A 6,763-nucleotide genomic window follows, 5' to 3' on the forward strand; every position below is an offset into this window, starting at 1 on the left:
ATTTTTCCTTAACTAGAATATGCATGCATATTATGGAATACACACCAAAACTATCTAACGCTAGAACTAAAACCTTTTCAAAACCAAGCTGCATATGTTTCACCTATCACCATTGCTCTCCCCAAACAGGCGTCACACATCTGAATATAAACCCAATTGGGTTCGAATTCTTCAGAAAACCGACTAAAAATTGCTCGCTTGTATTTTTCTTTTCAATTTATTACAGCGAATCCCTTTTTGAACCAATTGACATAATCTTTTCTCGCCTCACAACTGCCAGGTTCGTCATCTATATAAAGTCTAACCAATTAAATCACTAACTTGCTCCTGACTTCCCACACTGACCCTGTACATAAAGGGCTAGAATAAATCCCCCCCCCCCCCCAAATAAAAAAATACTAAAAAAAGTTTTCGCTTTTTTAGATTTTATATTATTTAAACAAAGTTGTGAAGAGCTTATATGTTAACTTATTTCCTTGATGAGTTTCGTATTTTGAATAATTACTTCATATTATTTAACGTCGTTATATTTTTAGTATTGATAGTTTCCCTGTTACCATTATTGTATATATGTATATATCAGTGTGTCGAACCGAAAAAAATACGGGTTCGGTTACGGTTCAGGTTCAGGTAAATTTATTTTGTTCCGGTTCAGTTCCGGTTCGATTAATTCGATCCGCGAACCGGTTCGCGAACCGGTTCGGGGCGCTGAACCGGTTCGCGAAACGGTTCGGAAATTATAAATGACAAATTGCAACATCAAAATAAATTACAAATAAAACTTCTGAAATCAGCACCTACGAAACGGGATACATCGTAGTGTAAAGCTCAGGGATTTCTACCAGGAATGGTTTCTTTATGTGCACTCAAAGGCTACCTCACCGACGTTTACGCATTCGGACTTCATCTAATTGGGTCCGACGCAGTAGCTGTAAAATCTGCGACCTCCTTACAAACCCACTTACAAGTAGAACTCGCTAACTATCCCGCCACCTCGGCGTGTAAGCAATTGAAGGAACAGTGGGGAGAAAATACAGCTTTCTTTATTTGAACTAGCCTTCGGTAACTCAAATTAGACCCTTAAATAAATTTTCAATAAACAAAATACGGAGTATGAAAAACGCTTCACCGAACGCAACGCCAGAAGGACGTAATAGGATAAATATTAAAATAGAAGAGTTCGCTGTCTCACAAATATGTTAGCTTCTAAGTGCCTAATGCCTATACGAAACCGGATGTATTATTATCAAACTCCACAGCCTTTCCTTTTCTCATTCCGATGGAAGCAAGCTTCAAGAACTCGCGCGTTCTAGAAATGTGTTATGAAATGAGCACACAGCAGCATTTAGGATTTACGAGATTGTAGGAAAATGAAATCCCTTGACGCAATTTTTTTTTTTGCACAGTTGTCCAATTTTTTTTTTCTGTGCAAGCCACGACCAGCGCAATACTGGTTCCTATGTCAAGATTCATGGATGCAGCGTTTGTCAAGATTCATGGATACAGCGTCTATATTTCTAAGACTGAATGGAGAAGAAAAATATATAAGCGAGGTGTGTGTCAGTTGACGGCACTTAAAAGACAAATGGCATTGATAGCACGTTCATTGTCAACAGCGCGTGGCCGAACCGTTTTGACATGAGCCGGTAACCGTTATTTTTTTTCCGGTTCAGTTCCGGTTCGGGTTCATCACGATAACATATAACGGTTCGGGTTCGGGTTCAGTTCCGGAAAAAATACCGGTTCGGTTCCGGTTTTCGGTTCGGTTCGGTTCCGGTTCGACACCCTGGTATATATACATATCACATCTATCACTACTTATAAGTTTGTTTAAATGAAGGTATATACAGGGGTTTTCCGGAAACACGGGCCCAATCGCTCCTGCGAAAACTACGCATCGCACAGAAAAAAGGTTCATACTGTAGTGGTCTGTGCCAAAGGTTTAGGAAAATGATTTGCTTCAATATAATTATGGTAATTTATTATTTTGAGTAAATAAATTACATTTACAAGTTTGTAAATGTAAAATAAATTACATTTACAAACTTGATGCGAATAATCCAGAACTACCAAATTGAACTATATTACAGTGATATAAGGCACGCGCAGCATTTTATGGCGTTCCGAAAAATTGCTCAATTGGGACGCGTTTCTAGGTTTCATTTCCTTGTTGGAGCGCACTTCCGCACCAGCAATCCTGCCTCCCGCGGCCAAAACGACCAACGTGCTTGCGCCGGCACGCATCGCATGTAAAGGTGCGTCTTCATCGACGTCAAAAAGGCAAACCTGGTGCGGCAGTCCGGAGGAGCTTTCTTACCTAGCCTCTCCTACGTGCGATGATTGGCGGCGCACGTACGTTGCGTGTTTTGGCCGAGGGGAGCGGGATAGCCGGCGTGCGGAGATGCGCTCCTCCATGGGCGCATCGACCGGGGAAGGGGGGGGGGGGGGGCAAGCCCCTTACTTCTTAGAGAGGGGGAGGGGGGGGCGCAACCCCCTTAGTTCTCAGAGGGCGGGAGGGGGGGCAAGGCATGTGTTTTGCACCCCCTTGAAACAGCCGCCACTGGACAGGGCAAACACTGGCCGGCGGCGCCCAAGGGGTACCAAGGGCACCGCCCCCCTGCTTGGGGGGGGGGGGGGGGGAGGGGAGGGGAGGGGGGATAGGGGAAGGGGGTTTGGTTTGACCCCCCGACTCAAGAACAAGTTGGTACGCCACTTTGCTCCGATAAGAAACCGAAACCTATAGAAATGGGTCCCAATTGAGCATTTTTTCGGTACGCCGTATATTGCTGCACGTGCCTATATCATTGTAGTGTGGGTAGATATCGGATTTTTCTATGCTTTGCATAAGGTTTATAATTGAAACCATACCTTTAAAACTAGTCATGGACCGCACCTGCCGAACTTCAAACTCGGCAAAGTTCGGCACATGCCGAACTTTTGAAGGAAAGTTCGGCAAAAATTCGGCAAACACCTGCGCACGCGCCAGAATGCAACGAGGCCGCGGGGCTATGGATTGCAAATGGACTCTCTGCGGTCGTGCGGTTAGCATCGTACTACATACAGTGTACCACTACCAGCGGTTTTATCGAGTTACGGAGTACATGGTAACTGTGTTTGTTAGCCTTTGTGAGTGTGGTTTTCTTCAATATTTTCTCCCTCAAGAACAGAAGATCGACCAGGAATTGACGCAGTCTACTGCGCAAGTGACAATTGATGTGGTACGTTCTGGATAACGTGATTTTCATTTGATATTTTTAGTGATGAACGAGTTAGTTGCAACATTGACTGACAAGTACTCAAAAGCACTCCTCGCCATTATAGCGACCCTGCTCTCGGCTCACTAGTCGTTTGTACCAAAAAGATATAAAATTGCTTCTTAATTAGCGTTATTTTGCAGTTTTCATCCGTCCGCCTAAATCTAAACACAGAACTATCAGGCTCGACGTTGCACATCCGACATTCCCAACTTTTAAACGTCCGCGTGCGTTAAAAAAAAAAAAAAAAAAGTTAAAAACGAGACGTCGCGAATATTGCGAATAGGAGACGCACACTTTCATGCAAAGCTGAAGTGACTCAAATTTCGAAAATATAAAAACATGCATATTCACAATAACATTGTTATTTCTTCTGGTGAAGGTTTAGCAGCCGTTGCATTCATTTTTGCTCACGAAAAGGTAACTCGCAAAGAAAATAAGAACACAGTGTTTCCGCCTTTATTTCAACAACGTACGCACACACTTGCAGTCTTGCGCCCTGATGAGTTATCAAAACCGCATCTCGCTTATCGGGACTGCGCTCGCTACCCCGCTACCACCCAACCTCGTTGTCACACCTTTTCTGCGAGAAGTCACTGTGAAATTGCCAGGAAACACACAAAAATGACACCGATACAATTATCTTGTATAAGATAACCTTATTTATAGTCAGTTACAGGTTAAGAAGGTAGCGGCAAATGCCCCTCAAAGGGAATCAGATATCCCTCCGCCACCTCCGCATCCAATAGCGTTCCACCCTTTCCGTGACGTCGCGGCCAACGCGCGAGGAGGGTCTTGCCCTTCTGTACATATTTGCTTTATCTTTCGACTTTGACTTAGCATTGTGGAAGCCACGAGAGGGAGATTAGAGTTCTCCCCCACCGACGGAAACAAATACGACTTTCGGGGATTAGCTTCCCCCCCCCCCCCCCCCCCCCCCCCCCCCGATGGATACAAAGGCTGCTTTCAGGGGCTCGGTTCCCTCTCCGATGAATACAAAGGTCGCTTTCTTAAAAAGTGGGATCGGACACAAGTGGGAATCCCTTGAAGCGGAACAAGGAGCGTTTCCAGTGAACTCTTCTTTCGACTGCGGAGAGATTTGAAACGGGCGCATCACACTTGTGGGAGGAGCTTCTCCTACCTTCTTGACTTGTAACCGACTATAGTAACAACTGTGTCAATACGCATGAGAAGCAAATTGATATTTTTTTTTTCACTCGGAACAACGAAATATCATTTTTTTTTTACGTCTGGCGACAATGTATTTTTGCCGAATCTTTGTAAACTCTTTAGAAAAGGTCGTCAAAAATTCGGTTTTACAGAATTCTAAGATTCGGCGCCGAATTTTCGATTCTGCTAAAGTTCGGCCCATCACTATTTAAACTAAAAATTGAAAAAAAAAATACTAAAATAATTACCCAATTACACTGAACGCTAATAATTTTCCTTAAAGCGCGATCCAAACCAACGCTTCTTTTTGCGGCTGTAGGTCGTGCGCGCCCCGGATGTGACGTATTTCGTGACGTCGCGCCGCTTCTTCGCTCCTTCCGGGCGCGCATAAAAAAGTTGGTTGATTTCAACTTCTTTCTCAACGCGCACAAAAACGCGCGGTGACGTAGTAGGGCGCTTCTGTCTCCCGGCCAATCGGGGGAGGGCAAGCTAGTTAAGGCTCCGCGTTTCTTCGCCGTCTGGCCGGCCAGTCTGTCGCAGTTGTACTTTGCTTGCTTGCGAGTATGGCTGCATCTATGAAGTTTGTCCCCGTTTCCGACGCGAGGAAGGTGACCGCCAGAGTGCGCTCGTGCCTGCGTGCGCGCGTCCGCGCTTGCCCGAAACTGGCCCGTCCAAACCAAAGCGCACGATTCTGACTCCGATTGGGCGCCGGAAACAGCAAAAACATAACGAAATACGTCACATCCGGGGGCGCGCACGACCTACAGCCGCAAAAAGAAGCGTTGGTTTGGATCGCGCTGAACACAGACCATTACGGCATCCACCTTTTTTTCTGTGCGATGCGTAGTATTCGCAAGAGCTATTTGGTCCGCGTTTTCACAACTTCTCATGTCACGATTGCTCCAACTTTCTTACTTTCACCCTCATGTCCTACATCGCCAGATGCCTTCGGGATAAAATAAACTAATTGAAATATAAATATTAAATACGGTGGGTCATTTAAAATTTAGTTTCCGCATTTAAATATTACTTTTTTTTGTCGCAACTTTGTTATGACGCAAACATATCTAGCCCTGTAAATGAAACAGATTCATAAAAAACAAACAAGAACTCTGCAAAATAAAAAAAAAAAAATATATATATATATAAAAACGCCGCTTTGCACGACCCTCGCCGGAAGTTTATTTACACAAGCTGCGCCGTTACTAAATGGTGGACTAAAATTGTGATATACGAGGAGCGTACCATATTGATTTACACTTGCTTTTTTGTACTGCAGATACCGGTTACTTACAGGTGCGAACATATGTCCACTTTCTTGACAGACGTGCCCTGGAGCCAAATGCCCTCGCATCACCTGTCTGGTAGCTTCAATATGCCCCGCTAGAACCACTTTTCGGGAGTGCCTCACACCCACGCCAGGACAGCTGCTTCCAGCGTAATAATGACGGCGAGATAGCGTCATCGCAAGATTTTTCGTTTGTTTTTGTCATGCCACTCAACATGACACAACCACTGGCGGTCCAGCCAGGTCATACCCAGGCGCGACCAAACGTCCGACAGGTCGCACGACGTGCCAAAAAGAAGACTGAACCCGACCAGACACCGGCAATCCCGACCTCACGTGAATGCACACGACGACCAGTTTAGTTGTGTTACTAGGCCGACTGAAGAACGACGCTTTTTATGTGTAGATTAGAAAGTATGAAGTTATTTAGGCAGGGGCATCGGAGACAGCCGTGCGGGCAATGTGCGATGGCGGAGCTACTGTTTTCCACTTTCTGACCATATTGTGTGGACGAACAGTTTAAACAACCTACCGCAGCTGTCTGACAAAACTCTCGGAGGCCTGTGCACGCTGGCGACAACCTCGTCGAAGCAGCGGACCAAGTCCTACGCCTTCGCTGTGGAAGCTTGTTGTCGCGAGCGTGTGCACACGCCTCCGAAAGGACTAAGCCGCCATGCCTTTCATCTTTGAGAACACTTTTAAGTCTTTTTTCGATCCGAATACGCTTGAAGTCGTACTGTTTTGCGGTATACCGCTCCACGCGAATACATGACTCAAAATTAGCTTTTTTGTTTTAGTTGGGGTCCACATCACATGAGCGAATGACATTTTACCGAACAGCGACATTTGAGCGAATCGACGTCAGTCTTGTACACGTTACTAAAAAAAAGTAATCGATTACAATTACTATTACTCTTGGCTAAAAAGTATTCGATTAGATTACTTGATTACTCGGCGGCAAAAGTAATTGGACATTACTTAAAGAAGTAATCGTTACTTTTCCGATTACTTTATTGTGTGAAGACGTACACCTTTAGCGCTCATAACAATG

Source organism: Ixodes scapularis, unplaced genomic scaffold (genome assembly GCF_016920785.2).
Source record: "Ixodes scapularis isolate PalLabHiFi unplaced genomic scaffold, ASM1692078v2 PGA_scaffold0__279_contigs__length_252992795, whole genome shotgun sequence".
Lineage (NCBI taxonomy): Eukaryota > Metazoa > Arthropoda > Arachnida > Ixodida > Ixodidae > Ixodes > Ixodes scapularis.